The 15703-nt window shown below is 41.7% G+C and overlaps 1 protein-coding gene across 5 annotated transcripts in view; it reads right to left on the bottom strand.

The window, feature by feature from the left end:
- Nucleotides 1-6587, bottom strand: part of NIPA2 (NIPA magnesium transporter 2) — a 38423-nt gene extending 31836 nt beyond the window's left edge. For 4 of the 5 annotated variants that reach the window (XM_045561091.1, XM_045561092.1, XM_045561089.1 and 1 more), the window contains exons 1-3: nt 6473-6587; nt 5872-6008; nt 848-969 (exon numbers count right to left, since the gene is read on the bottom strand). The gene's annotated coding sequence lies outside the window, so the exon portion shown is untranslated. Of the gene's footprint in view, nt 1-847; nt 970-3308; nt 3385-5871; nt 6009-6472 lie in introns of all 5 variants that reach the window. The other variant, XM_045561090.1, reaches the window with a different exon arrangement.
- Between the last annotated feature and the right edge of the window lie 9116 nt (nt 6588-15703).

The following is a 15703-nucleotide window of genomic DNA, read 5'->3' as shown; positions in this document are numbered from 1 at the left end:
GGCTTGGCCATCAAGCATGCTTTGCCCAATGGGAGGCAGGTATAAGTGACACAGTGCCAGTTTCCAGTCCAGACCTAAAGAGGTCCCTCATACTTCAGCTTGAACCTTTGCACACTGCCATCACCTTGTGAAGAGCATATCCTGGGTAGCCCACTGATCACAACAGAGTGAAACGCACAGAAAAGAATTATCCCAGCTGACCCACAAAACTGTATGATCATAAATGCTTATTCCCATATGCCACTGAGATAGCTAACATATACATGAATACGTTTATTATGCTAAGTATAAAATTTCCACTCTGGTTTTTAAAAAACCAAAAATTATCTACAGAAAATAGAGATCCCTATTAAAGCTGGGTGATGGCTAAACAAGGGTTCACTGTATTTGATACAGTTTGGATGTCTGTCCTCTCCAAATTTCATGTTGAAATTTGAGTTCCAATATTGGAAGTGCGGCCTGGTGGGCGAGATTTGGGTCATGGGGTTAGATTCCTCACAAATGGCTTGGTGCCCTCCCCAAGGTAATGAGAATTTTATTTATGGTCAGCCTCATAAAATTAAATTCTCAAGTTCTATCTTCGAAGATAAATGCTTTAAGTTCCTTAAAGACAATTACTTTGGTTCTTTGCAGTAGTTTCCCCACAAAAGGCACTCATGTATGATGGCAAATTTGATTTATAAGCCTTCCTAGAATTAAGGCTATTTGGTTATTTGTTCACTCATGGAACTATACCTGTGTGTATATATGTGCAGATGGAAAGCAACATAAAATTTGCAAGCCTTCAAATTATAAAGTAGTCTTTAGTCACTAAAATAAAAAAATGAATTATCTCATTTTGACTTACAGTTTGAAAACAGGACAACAGTGTGAATGTCCCAAAAGGAATATGTTGCTTCGTTACTCTCAGACTTGGTGACACTCTGCTCCCACCCTCTGTAACCGAAGGTCAATCACAGCTGGGAGAGCCTGCAACAGAGAGATTTTTATTCTTAAGGATTAGCCATGAGACACGGGCAGGCTTAAAAACAGCTAAACAAAACTTTGCTAAATTTCACTTCAACTAGGTTCCCAAACCTGAGATGCCAGTTGGTAACCTGCCCACCTTGCTACTTAGATGGGCGCAGGTGGAGTAAACCCTACTAGGTTTATTTACATGTGGCCATTTGTTCAATACACATATTGAACAGGTACTATGTCCCAGACACCGAAGTTATAATGAAGATCAAAGGTCCCATCCTCAAGGACTCCACAGAGTTTAAACATTCTAAAAATAACCTATTGAAATTTTAAACACACTTTTAAAGACTCTTAGAATTTTCAGCTTGCTCTAAATTTTAACAAACTTGATTTTCACAACTGATTATACTGATATTTATGAATACTTATAATGTAAACTTTCATTAAATGAAAGCATACTGAAAAAGAATAAATACATCTGAAAGAAAATAAAATGAAATTGGTCCACCTTCTTAAATAATGTGGAGAACAGGTAATTTAAGGAACAGGATAAAATGGTCTAGTGGCCAATCACAGTGGCTCACGCCTGTAATCCCAGCATTTTGGGAGCCCAAGACAAGATCACTTGAGCTCAGGAGTTTGTGACTAGCCTGGGCAACATAGGGATAGGGAGATCCTATCTGTCAAAAAATTAAAAAAAAATTAGCCAGTCATGGTAGTGTGTGCCTGTAGTCTGACTGCTTGGGAGAATGAGGCAGACTTCTTGAGTCCAGGAATGAGAGGCTGCAGTGAGCTATGATAGTGCCACTGCACTCCATCCAGCCTGGATAACAGTGAGACCCCATCTCTTTAGAGGGAGAAAGGGAGGGAAGGGAAGGGGAAGGGGAAGGGGAAGGGGAAGGGAAGGGAAGGGAAGGGAAGGGAAGGGAGGCGAGGGGGAAAAGAAGAAAGAAAAGAATGTACTAGTATTCTAATGAGGAAAACCTAAATTAAGATTTGCTTTGCAAAATGACTAACAGTAAGCAACACAATCGCCAAAGTCAGCAAACTTTAAAAATTATACCAACTGAAGTACATAGACAGCTTTGCACTCATCACAGTACTTCTGACATTTCACTTTCACAAAGGCTTGAAAAGATATGTGGTAAGGGCCAATGATGATGTGACACAGAGATGCTAAGTAACTTGTTACCCAGCTGGGGTTAGCACAGGTTCCCCAGCCTTCTGTCTTTCCCACTGGAGTCTCCTTTTAGTCCCAGAGGCAGAACACAAGCAAGTTGCAGCTCAGACTAGGCTCTCAGTGCAGGTGGTCTTCTCTGCCCCATCTGCTCCTCCCTGCACTCTGACAATGGCTTCACCATCCTCATCACCCAGAGTGGACACAAGTGACAAGAGTGCCAGATGGCTTCTACTTCTGAAACGCGGTCTTGCGCCTGCTCTGCTGACCAGACCCTGCACCTTCGTGTATCTCCCAACCCTGGTCCAGCTTAAACGCATGATGCTGCCGTGCTGCTCTATAAAACACACCTCTGCTAGTCTCACTATTTTGCTTAAAAATTTAGAATGACTACCAGCTGTTGACAGCAAGAAGTCCAAATTTTGTAACCTAGTAACTAAGACCCTTTACCATTGGTTCCAAATATACCTTTCAAATCTTATCCCCCAATACTATTTCACACACCGTGTGTTCTACCCACATCAGCACACTGTTGCCATGCTAACCTATTCCTACTTTTCCTCCTCCGTATTTTTGTCTACACTACCCTCTGAGTTCAAAAAGCACCTCTGCAAGGAAGCCCTGCTTGAATTCCACAAGCCAGAGTCATCACAAAATTTCCTGAATTCCCTAGCCTTTAACCTACACCTCTTTGGACACTACTCTTCTAGTCTGTATTTCAGTTACTTATGTACATAACCCGTATCACCTTCACTGTGGCTCCCTGTGAACAGGTGGTTTGCCTCTATCATTTACTTAACCAACAAAGATTTACTGAGTACATACTACACTCTAGGAATAGGGGTACAACAGTGAATAAAACCAAAACCCTAACCTCACAGAGTTTACCTTCTGTTGGACGCAGGGTGAAACAATAAACAACAACAACAAAAATAAAGACATTATAGTGGAAAGTGGTTAAGTGCTATAGTGAAAATAAAGCCTGTTAAGCTCACTGGGGAGTTGTATTTTAATTAGGGTGGTTAGGAGGATTTGCTGAGGAAGTAATATTGAGCAAAAGCTTCAAAGAGATAGGAAAAGAACAAAGCAGAGAGAGAAAAGAAAGTCCAGAGGCTCTGCGGTAAATGCACGTGTACAGTTTTCTAGGAAAAGAAAGGGCGCTGTGGCTTACCCTGAGTGAGTGAGGGTCGGTGAGATATCACGGCAGAGTAAAATGGTGAGCGTCAGATCATGTGGGGCCCTACAGTCTACATGCAAATCCAAAAGACATGGAACAGATATGTAATCCTTTTGCAAGGTCATAATTTATTTTCCTCTGGAACCATTATAGAACTTTAGACAGTTGTTCTATTTCAGGTTTATTTACGTACAACAAATATAGTCAGATATACAGAAATGTTTAATGCTGAGCATGCTCTTGTCTGAGGGGTGCTCTTGGTTCTAGAACACAGGTCCTCTTTTTTAGTTTGTTATCAAATAGCAGCTTCTATTTATTTTTTAAATAAATTTGTGTATATTTGAGGTTTACAATATGATGCTATGGGATACATACAGTGAAATGGTTACCAGAATGAAGGGAATTAACATAACTATCACCTCATATAGTTACATTTTTGTGACAAAAGCAGCCAAAATCTACTCAAAAACCCCTAGTACAATGTTATTACCTATAGTCCTCACGTTATACACTCCATCCCCAGACTTGTTCATCCTCTGTATCTGCTACTTTGTACCTTTGATCTACATCTCCCATTCCTCCCCTACCTTCACCCCCCAGTAACAACTGCTTTATGCTCCACAGAGAAGTCTTTCTGCTCAATATCACAATATATACCAATCAAACAAATCAGAGTTTAGATGAAGTTTATACCTTCTCCGAGGGAAAAAATGTATTTAAAGTCGTGTGTTTTAAATACGAGTGAACTAGTTTATACATTAAAATATGAGGTCTGTCCAGAAAGTATCCAGCCATGTAATATGAAAAATGCAGACATTTATTGAAGAAGATACAAGATATGCTGTAAACAGGAAAATGACGCCTCAGTCCCCTTCAAAGTAGGCACCTTGGGACCTCAAACATTTTTCCCAGCATCTCTTCCACTGTTCAAAACACTCTGTGAAATCCTTTGTTGGAAGTGCCATCAGCTGCCTCATCGTATTTCCCTGAATCTCACTGATGGTGTGAAATCTCTTCACTTTCAAAGGTGATTTTAGTTTTGGGGAAAGCCAGAAGTCACAGGGCGCCAAATCTGGGCTGTAGGGGGGGCTTAGTCATCTGGGTGATTTGATGTTTCCCAAAAACACTCTGCATGAGACCACAGGTGATACACGGGCAGGCACGTTCTCATGAGGAAGCTGCCAATCACCAGTTGCCCACAGCTGTTATCCTTTTCGTCACATTGCATCTCTCAACTGACGAAGAACATTGAGGTAGCACTCATTAATTGTTTGGCCCAGAAGAGCATACTCATGATGGACAACAGCTTCTGAACCAAAAAACACACTTAATATGGTCTTTATCTTGCTGCACTTTGCCACACTTTCTTGGGTGTGGAGAACCAGGTGACTTCCATTGGGACAACTGGGCCTTGGTTTCTGGATTCATCTCTGGTTATGACCTCCTTGAGAATATCTGGTTAACTGGTAGTGGTTTAAAGCAAGTCATTAGCAAATGCAACACGATGTTCCATCTGCTTCGGTAGCAGAAGCCACGAAACGCATTTTGCCACTACACATTTCATGCCAAGATCCTGCATCAAAATCTTGGACACAGTAGTTTTTGGAACCCCCAGATCAGCTTCTAGTTCTCCCACTGTCAGTGGCTGATCTTTATTGACTACAGCCTGTACATGTTCAACATTCTCAAGTGTTCTGCTTGTTTCAGGCCTTCCAGAAAATGGATCACTTTTAACAGATTCTCAACTATATTTGAAGCATTTGTGCCACACTTTTATTTGCACTGCACTCATTGCATCATCCCCAAAAGCCTTTTGAATCATCCGAATAGTTTCCTTGGAGGAATGTTCAAGCTTAACGCAAAATTTGATGCAGATTCATTGCTCTACTTGCTCAGTCATTTTGAATGCAACAGCCACAGAATACACAGACTTCTCACCCAACAGCATCTAGCACCCCACTGACTAGTACGGTGAAGTCATCATTGTTCACATATATGCTACAGTCCACTCCTTGGCTGCCAGGTTACATCGATATTGTGCAAACCATTCTCGTTGTATTAACAATGGCTGAATACTTTTCAGACAGACCTCATATCCTGAAAGCAAGTGAAATTCTTTTTTATTATTCTCTCTCCCTAACAATAACAGCTACCAGTTATTGAGCCCCTACCTAGGTCCTGTTCCAGTGATTTATATCCATCATTTCTATTCTACACAATAATGAGAAAATGGTATCATTCATTATCCCCACTTTACAGCTAAAGAAACCAAACCTCCCAGAGGTAAAATCAAATGCAGAGGTCACACAGACAAGTAAGTGGACTCTACTTCTGCAATTGGCTGCTGCCACATCATAATAAAACTTCAGAGTTCTCAGTCTACTTCTGCTTGGTTTTCACTGCTATCTAAAGTCAGCTTTAATTTTTTTCCAACCTCTCATTTGACTAATTATTCTTAAAAGCAGTACTGTACTTACAAATACTACAGAATCTAAATTTCCAGCCCTAATTTAGCATTAAAATATAACATTAGTTATAAATTAAAATATTAACTTACATGAAAATTTAGTATGGTCTCTATTATGAAAAAAAAGGTTGGAAGAGGTTAGAGATGATTTATTCACTCTCATTTCCTGGTAAATACTACCCTTTATTCCGATTTAAAGTTTTAAATCCTGGCAGAGTAGCTCCAGCCTGGAAAGAAGAAAATACAGAAGTAGGCAAAAGGACTGAATGGTTACCAAGTACTTTTTAAAATTTGGTTACTAGCCTCCAAACTTAATTTAACTAACCAATTAACATGAAACCTACTCAATCGAGCATAACATACTGCTTCAACAGACAGCTTACTGGAATGAAAGATCTCTAACTCTCTCATATTTCCTCTTATAACTCAAAAAAAAAGTACTAACTGGGCACATGGTATATACAAGATTTCTAGAAAAAGAACTTAAGATGTAGTCCTGTACTAAATGAATTGACAATCTAGAAAACGAATTGGAGAGGAACAAACACAAAACTAAACATACACAGTTTTGTGCAATCGCGTGGAGAGGGAAACAGGATTCCGCACTTTCATAAGAGGGAATTAAAACAGCCTTTTCAAAACGTTACAGCACACTTCTAAGGTTTGTTCAACTGTCAGTTATAAAACTCACCAAGACAAATAAAACCATTTCAATGAACTTAATGAACGTGAGCCCCTGGCAGGGCCAACCAAAGAGCCAGGTTTCCGTGGGATTTGAATGGCAATCCGATTCACGCTGGGCTTCGTAACTGCGAATAGGAAATCAGCTTCCTTAACTCAAAACACCTGGAAAGGAAAATTGCCCCTGAAAGGCCCTTCCCCGACCCAAAATGGGCAGGCTCGCCTGCAAGTCAGCCCCTTCGAGCTTGCCTGAAAGGAAGGAGTGGCGACCTCACACCAGTCAGCAGGCCGGCCGAGCCGCTTCTCCTAGGCAATCTGGCCCCGGGCACCTCAGCTCACACCCCCGCACAGGCCGCCCCCTCCTGCGCTCGCGAGGCCACCGCCTTCGTCGCTGTCCAGAGAGAATTGCAAGCATTCGGGGCTGCAACCGTGCACACCGCCTCCTCCATGAGGAAGCGCCGAGGGGAACCTGCCCCGGACGACCTACGACCCCGCCTCCACCGCCACCGCGACCCGGGGCCACTGTCGCGGAAAGCTTGGGCGCGGCCGAATGACGCAAGAGCCCGCGCGCGCACGCGCGCAGTTGTGCCCGTGCAAGGCCCCGCCCCCGGTGCCCTCTAGCGCCGGGTTCCGGTTTCTTCACAAGGCCCCGGTCAGCTGAGCGCAGAGGGCGGAGCGTGGAGCACGGGGGCGGATCTTGGGCGGGGCACAGGACGGGCCGAAGCGGGAAGGGGACGGTAGGCACTATAGTATTTTCCAGGTGATGTTTCCTGACTGAGTGATCAAAATCAAAGTTCCGTGCGGCGCTTATTTAAAATTCGAATTCCACAGGGGCGGTCAGCATGTGAAACTGTATTTTGAGCGCTGTCCTGGGCGATGCCCTAGGGCACGAAAGGACGAGGGGCGGGGCTCGGGGCCGGCGGAAGAAGCCGGGGCGACTTCTTCGCCTTTGAGCGCTTTCCTCCCAGATGCTAATTGACCAAATTCCTAAATAGATGCGAGTTTGTGGTTTAGTGAAAGCCCTTCTCGAAACACTTGAAGTGGAGATTTAGTTTTCAGGAGATACATAGGAAACCCCCTGTTAGGCTATCCTTCCTTGGCTCCTCCTGGAATGGAGAAGTTTTGTGGGACCCACCATCTTGGTTTCCCCCAAAGAAGACAAAGACATGGTTCATTCATAAGAACCGTGGAGGAGCAACTAGCTAGATCGAGAGTGAGGTCTGCCAATAAATCAATGATTCCTGGCTACAGGTACGTGTAAGAGTCCCTTGGGGATGTTGTTCCAGGTGTGACTAGACACAAAAACACTATTATGTGAAACTTAGATTATTTGGGGTGAGAATCTTTATAAAATGCATTATATGTTTATTGAAACAAAACGCCAAATACTATTTGCCCTTTTCAGACTCTAATCCTATTGGACTATTGTGTTCTAGACTGTATACACAGCCCCTGACCACTAGGTATTGGTATAGGTCACTATGCAGCTTCTAATTTGAAAGCCTTTCAGCTGTTGAGGTTGGCAACCAGACACCCATGCAACTTAGAATTGGCTCAGAGGACCTATTACGTTTTTGGTCTCAGCCAGTTTCTAGCTAAATAACATGGTCAGGTAAGTAATTACACTGAATACTGAAAGATGGTTGCCAAGATGGTATCTGATGACGTGTTGGATTGATGAAAAATGACTGATTATCCACCCATCCATTCGCCTGCGCATTTTGCAGTGACTTTGCAGCTCCACTCTGTCCCCTGAATCTGCACTGGGCTTGAGACTGGCTTTGGCCAACAAAATGTAGCAGTTCCCAGCCTAAATCATGGTGAGAAGCCTGGACCAGCTTGCTGGAGGAGGGGACCACATGGAGTACGGTGAGTGGCAAAGCCGCCCAGCTAAGCTCATGGCTGACCCATGATTGAGACCAGCGATTGAGCTAAGTTGGTCAAAGTCAGCAAAACTACCCCATTGACCCATAGACACGTGAGGAAGAATAAATTATTGTTGTCTAAGCCACTCATTTTGGGGTGGATTGTTATATAGTAATAACTAACTGATAAAAATGCCGATAGATACCTCTAGGAAGCAGATGAGTAATAAAGAGTGGGTGGTTCATATGGATAGGAGTGCTTGGACATCAGTATGTTCATTTAACCTAACAAATGAATTTGCTTGTAGCTCTTTTCTGCCAGTGTTAAATCATCCCACAGAGAGCCCTGTGCCTCATCTAATCAGCTTTCTGTCATCACAGTAGGCCAAAGACTCCTCACACATTATCTGGACCTCCCACTGACACTTATTTTTTTTTATTTTTTTTTTTTGAGACAGAGTCTCGCTTTGTTGCCCGGGCTACAGTGAGTGCCGTGGCATCAGCCTAGCTCACAGCAACCTCAGACTCCTGGGCTCAAGCAATCCTACTGCCTCAGCCTCCCGGGTAGCTGGGACTACAGACATGTGCCACCATGCCCGGCTAATTTTTTCTATATATATTTTAGTTGGCCAGATAATTTCTATTTTTATTAGAGACGAGGTCTCACTCTTGCTCAGGCTGGTCTCGAACTCCTGACCTTGAGCGATCCACCCGCCTTGGCCTCCCAGAGTGCTAGGATTACAGGCGTGAGCCACTGCGCCCGGCCCCACCGACACTTAATGTCACATTATGCAGTGTGTTGTCTTTATAAGTGTATAAATGTACTTGCTAATATGAAACAGGCTCCTTAAATGCCCACATCACTTCTCCAACACATGATGTACATCTTATATACTGAGTGTTCAAGCAGTCATCATGAGATGTTTTTAAAGTTTTAAAACTCTAATTCCTTCTTATACACTGCTGGTGGAACTGTAAAATGGTACTACTTCCTTGGAAAACAGATTGACAGTTTCTTAAAAAGTTAAATGTACACCAACCGTATGACCTGGCAGTTCTATGCCTATGTATTTACCCAAGGAAATGAAAGCATATATCCATAAAAAGACTTGTAAATGAACATTCCATAACAACTTTATTTGTAATAGTTAAAAAAACTGGAAACAACCCAAATGTCCATCAACTAGTGAATGGATAAACAAACTGTGGCATACCCTATAATAGAACAGTACTCTGTGATAAAAGGGAATGAACTATTGATACATGCTATAACATGGCTGAGTCTCAAAATAATTATGTAAGGGGAAGAAATCATACCAAAAAATCAGAGTATATACTAAATGATTACATTTATATAAAAGTCTAGGAAATGGAAGTTAATATACAGTGAATGAAAGCAGATGAATGGTTGCCTGGGACTGGAGGGGGCAGGGAGGGTGGAGGGATTACAGGTGGGTCCTAAGGAACTCTGGGATGATGGATATATCCACTATTTTGCTCATGATGACACTTTCATCATATGACATATGTCAAAACTTATAAAACTATACATTTTATATATGTACAGTTTATCATATGTAAATTATACCTTAATAAAGCTGTTGAAATCTTCTTTGTCATTGTTACACAAACAGGCAAGACTTATTAAACAATTTTTTTAAAAATCATATATTAGGAAATCCTTTTTTTGTATTAGGAAATCGTATAGTTTTCTTAAGTATAATTAGTTCCCCAATTACTCTCATATGTTTTGGCTTTGTTACTACCAAAGCATAAGACTGCATAGCAGATGATCACTTTTTCTTTGGCTCAACTCCCCATCACTGGATAAATTTGCCTTTTGCCCCTCCAAGGTGAAGAGTGGCATTCTCTGGCATTTTAAAACATTAGTATTAGATTAATGCTTTTCAGTTAATATTATTTACTTTATTCAAGGCCATAGATGACCTATAAATGTAGTAGGGCATTTTCTAAAACATTTGTTGTTAGGGTAGGGGAAAACTCTCTGAAATAGATGGGAATTGTAAGGTGGGCACCCCTTCCCTCCCTAAAGAAAAAGAAGTCCACAAGACCTGCCAAAACTAACTGCTGGGCCCAGCTAAGTTAAAGAATAACCACATCCAGATAAGAGAAGTTTCGGTTCCTGGAATCCATACATACCATCAGCCCCTCCTAGTTCTCAATACCCACCCTAAAACCCTAACAGAAAATTCCTACCTCTTCGAGCCCAAACTCTTTGTGCCAAAAAACCCCCATCCCCCAACTTTAAAAACATATATAAGCCTACTCAACTCTCCTGGGCGGCACGACTTCTTGGGCCCCTCTCTCCCGGCACCCATGAACCTCGCCCAGGCCCCTCTCTTGGGACCCGTTACCCTCGTCCTGGAGCGCTCAAATAAAGCCTCGTTGCTTGCCCCTTTCCACTCTGCTCGTCTTTCTTTCTCTGGCGCTGACCATCCAAAAACCTTACAGGAATAACTCAAAGTGTGCTCATCTTAATCCTCAAAAGCTGTACCTTACATGGCAAAAGGGACTATGCAGAAATTGGGGATCTTGCCATGGGGAGATGATCCTGGATTGTTGTGGGGGTCCAAGATAATCATACAGGTCCTTATGGGAGGGAGAGAGGCGTGTCAGAGTCAGAGAATGAGCTGTGATGACAAGAATGGTCAGAGCGATGTGACATTGCTGGCTTTAAAGATGGAGGAAGGAGCCAAAACTACAGGTGTGAGGGCAGCCTCTAGAATCTGCAAAGGTAGGGAATGAACTCTCCCCTAGAGCCTCCACGAAAATGTCATCCTGCGGACACCTTGATTTTAGCCCAGTAAAACCTGCGTTGGACTTCTGACCTCCAGAACTATAAGATAATAAATCTGTCTTCATACACCACAGTGTGTGTTGTAACTCATTAGAGCAGCAGTAGAAAACTGATATAGTGAGTAAGTATGCCAAATGAAGGGAATGAGAAGATACTGAGATCCCCCAAATGTCTTCACCAAAAATAAAAAAGATGTAGTTTTATAGATGGGCCAGGCTATTAATAGTTTGACCTTTCCTCCATCCTCTGGCCCCTCATTTCAGTTACTCTACAGACTCACTGTGTTTGTCACTTCCTTGACATTACACCTACCTTGCTCACCACAGTCGAGTTCTATTTCCCAGTCTTTCTAGTGACCAGTGCTGGAATTAATCCTTCTTTTCTCTAAAATGCTAATACAGATAGATACCTAAATATTTTCTTGACTGTGCCTCACCTCTCCAACTAAAAACCATTCTGAAACTACCATGTGAGGTTCAAAATAATGGTGTACAAGTAAGTGTGGCTAGCATTACGACAAATATGCCAACAGTGTCACATCTAAGGGTCATCAAACAGGGGTGTGACTAAGCAACAGAGAAACTCTATGACAAGGTCCTTGGAGGACAGGGACCATCCAGCGCAGCACTCGCATTCAATAGCCTCCATGTTTGGCTTGCCCCCAAGACAGATGGATAGGTAGAAATTTTCTACAGTTATGGAGACCTAGGCTATTCATTTCTACAAAGAAAATAGGAAAAAGTTGAGGAACTGGGATGATCTGGAACCTGAGACTACACAAGCATTTCAAGTAAAGGAAAAAAAAATCAACAAGTACTCAGCTAGAAATAAGTTATTTTATTTTAAAACACATACATATTAATAAATATTACTGGAAAACTTAATAAATAGCCTTTTTATTAACATAAGGCAATTACAACATGCCATGACTACTTCTATAAAGCAAAATATACGCAAGTCTTAGCCATTGACAAATGTATGTATGCTAATTGGAAGCTCCCCTGATACATTTACATGAAAAATTTTTATGCAACCAATCAATGTTTGACATTTTTGATCTAGTTTTCTTCCTCTCTTTCATGATTATATTCCCCATTTTATAAGAAACTAATAGTTATCCTTTAGAAAGGCAAAAACACTCAGGAATGCTACTGAAAAACAAAACCCTTAAATTATTTTTGTAAAGTGCAAAAACACTGACAGGGTGGGGGGCCAATTATTATATTCTGACAAATAAAGGAAATATTCTGAACTTTTCAACATTACCCTTTGGCACTAGTGGTTTGGGAGCTCCTAACATTCGCCTGGTGTCAGATAGTTCATCATTAGGGTTGAGCTGCTTGTAAGCATGAAGTTCAGCGTCAAACATTACAAATCCAATGCCACAGAATCCATGGGTTTCACAGGCCATTAAATCTTCTGCAGAACACAGACCTAGGCAGAATGCCAGCAGAGCTCATCACACCATCAGAATGTGATCTTTCAGTGCAGCTTTATAAAGTCCCTGTTTAATTTCCATTATTTTACAATAGGATATATAAAACCTTTCCTTTTAAAACAAAAAAAAGGAAAATTAAAGCTTCATGGAATCATGCAAACTTCACTCCCAGCCCCTCTTCTGCTCTCTCAGTGTTCGAAGCTGCGTGTTCTGCAGCGCAATCATGAGCAGAGTCCTCGGCCAGCTCGTGCCAGTCAAGTTCCCCCCGTGTCACTCCAGAGCACCCTGAACTTGCTGCTCTCGCTGGAGGCCACTGGAACACTGCTAAAAGTGCCAGCACGATCAATTCGGAGAACCATCCCACCCCTTTAGAGGTAGAAAAACTGAGGCACAAAAAGGTTAGGTAACTCACCTATATTTGCACAATTCAAGGAAAGATAGAGAAAAGAAGAAATAAATCCTTCTCTCTGGCTCATGCTCTGGGCCTAGACTCTGCTTTTTAATTGCTTTGGGTACATTTGAAACAGATGTTTATTTACATGATCCTTGTTTTACTGAATAACAACTTTTTACTAGACAACATTTTTTGACATAACAAAGTTACATTTTCTTAAAATATAATTCTTTTGTTGCATGTGAGAAATGTGTATGAAAATAAATGAGTAGTGGTACTGGGCCAAATTCTCATTCCTGTTCCTATAATTCTTAATCTTTTCAAGTATACAATGGAGGTATAAGAATCTGGCCAGATATGAAAAATCACCTGTAAGCTAAAGGACAGACTCTTAAAATTAATCACCAGTACAACTGTGAGGTGGAAGTGAGGAATACAAAAAAACTGAGGTATTTTATATGATAAACTGTCTTGTGGTGTGACTGGTGTGCAAATTGGTCTTTTCTTTCCAACTCAAGTTAACAGAATCTAGCTATGAATATGAGTAAAACATACAAAAAATAAACATGCATAGGAGGAAGGTCAATGCTAAGGAGTTAATGATACATTTTTGGTCCCTGAGAAGGCAGAACACCAAGATTCCATCTAATCCGGCTTGATGGGTGAACAACCTCCTTGGTGTCAGATGCACTGAGAAAGACAACTCCTTCAAACATGGAATGCCAATCCATATAGTCGTGAACAGACCTCAAACCAGAATGTTCTTCTAGTTTCCTGCTTGGTCACAGGAAGCCTAAGTCAGGATCAAGTGGCATCAGAGAAGAGCAATAGGCATGGCTCTGTGAACCATCACAGCATTCTCTAGATCATAATCTTCTATTTAATAGATTAGTTGAGCAGCTTGGAAAAGAGGTATCATCTCCCAGCAAGAATTATGCTGCAAGCCAGTGGCCTGTGCCTATTTCCATGGACTGAGCGTCTGTCTGCACCTGGGAAATGCTGTATCTCCAGGGCTTGGCAGAAGTCTAGGAACTGGCCTCTAGAAGTCAAGCACAGTACTTACAAAGAACTGAGCTATTTAGGAAGAAGGAAGATGAGAGGTGACTGTACATTTGAGCAGTGCTTTCTTCTATCAGAAAACAGACGTGAAACCCAAAGAAGAACAAAGACCAACGCATTACTGCAGGGATGAAATTCTGGAAATACAATTTGGCTTGTAACAAATTGGCTTGAAAAGGAGGAATCAAAAGAATTTTTCTTATTGCCGAACAAAGAGCAATGAAGTATATTTATTCCCCTAACATTCTTTTTTTTTTTTTTTTTTTGAGACAGAGTCTCGCTCTGTTGCCCTGGCTAGAGTGAGTGCTGTGGCATCAGCCTGGCTCACAGCAACCTCGGACTCCTGGGCTTAAGCGATCCTACTGCCTCAGCCTCCCGAGTAGCTGGGACTACAGGCATGAGCCACCATGCCCGGCTAATTTTTTGTATATATATTTTTAGTTGGCCAGATAATTTCTTTCTATCTTTAGTAGAGACGGGGTCTCACTCTTGCAGGCTGGTCTCGAACTCCTGACCTTGAGCAATCCACCTGCCTCGGCCTCCCAGAGCTAGGATTACAGGCGTGAGCCACCGCGCCCGGCCGTTCCCCTAACATTCTAATAATATGAAAAGATTGGAATGAGAATCTGAGTGATGATGAAGGCGACTAGAAAACAAGATTCCTCCAGAAATTCCCTGCAAGGGCAGTGCCTCACTCCATGTGTGTCAGAGAGCAGCCTGACGTCCCCTTTCCAGAAGCTTCTCCCCAAAGACAGAGTGGTCTTGCAGACCAGCAAAAAACATTCCAGGGTGGTCCCTTGGTGCTAGGTTTGGGTTAGAATCCTTAATCCGCCCTACAATTTATCGACAGGAAGCAATCTTTTCAAATGCAAAGATTCAGATGAGAAAACAAGGCATTGTCCAAGGAGGAGAGGAAAGAAATGGTCTATTTAAGTATCTATCAAGAGTATACCTCCAGATCGTGATCTACAACCTTTGATTTTAGAGAAGACTTGAAAACAAGTATACAGTAGGGTTTTTTTCCTCAAAGAATAGTGTAATAATGAAAATGTTTCATGTGCATTTACTTTTGGAAAGACCAACGAAAGACCCGTCCCCCTTCCAGACCCTCTGCCCAAAGCTCTCACCCGGGGCTTTTTTTCCTTTGCATTTGCAAATGAATTATGAAAATATGAATTTATAAAACAAATGCTATTAAATCAGGAGTTAAATGCTCTATGTTGAACTTGACAATTAGATCATTAAATCACTGGTCATTTCATTTGCTTTGAGGCTAGTGTCACACACTTGAAAAACAATGGATGATATGAACTTTGTTCCACTGGAAGAAAAGCTATGTAACCTACAGAAGGATCTGCTGAACAAGAATAAACCTGGGAGATTCTACCTGTCCCAGGACCAATCACCTTCAAGAGGAGATGAGCTATTAATACTTTCAGATTTTGTTTTACACTAAAAAAATCATAGGAAAGATCATCCACCACCTCTGAGGATCAATGGTATAATTGTGGATTAAAATATAATAAGGTACACCAATGGATGCATTTAAAGTAAGCTTCACATGTAAGTTGTAGCAAAATAAACATGATAATTTCCATATGATATATGTACTTTCTCATTATACTTGTATACTTACATGTTTTCTTTGAATATCTCAAACTCCTTAC

This window comes from Lemur catta, chromosome 9 (assembly GCF_020740605.2).
Source record: "Lemur catta isolate mLemCat1 chromosome 9, mLemCat1.pri, whole genome shotgun sequence".
NCBI classification, from domain to species: Eukaryota; Metazoa; Chordata; class Mammalia; order Primates; family Lemuridae; genus Lemur; species Lemur catta.
Note: the sequence above shows the minus strand (reverse complement) of the source record. Positions and strands in the feature narration are given on the sequence as shown.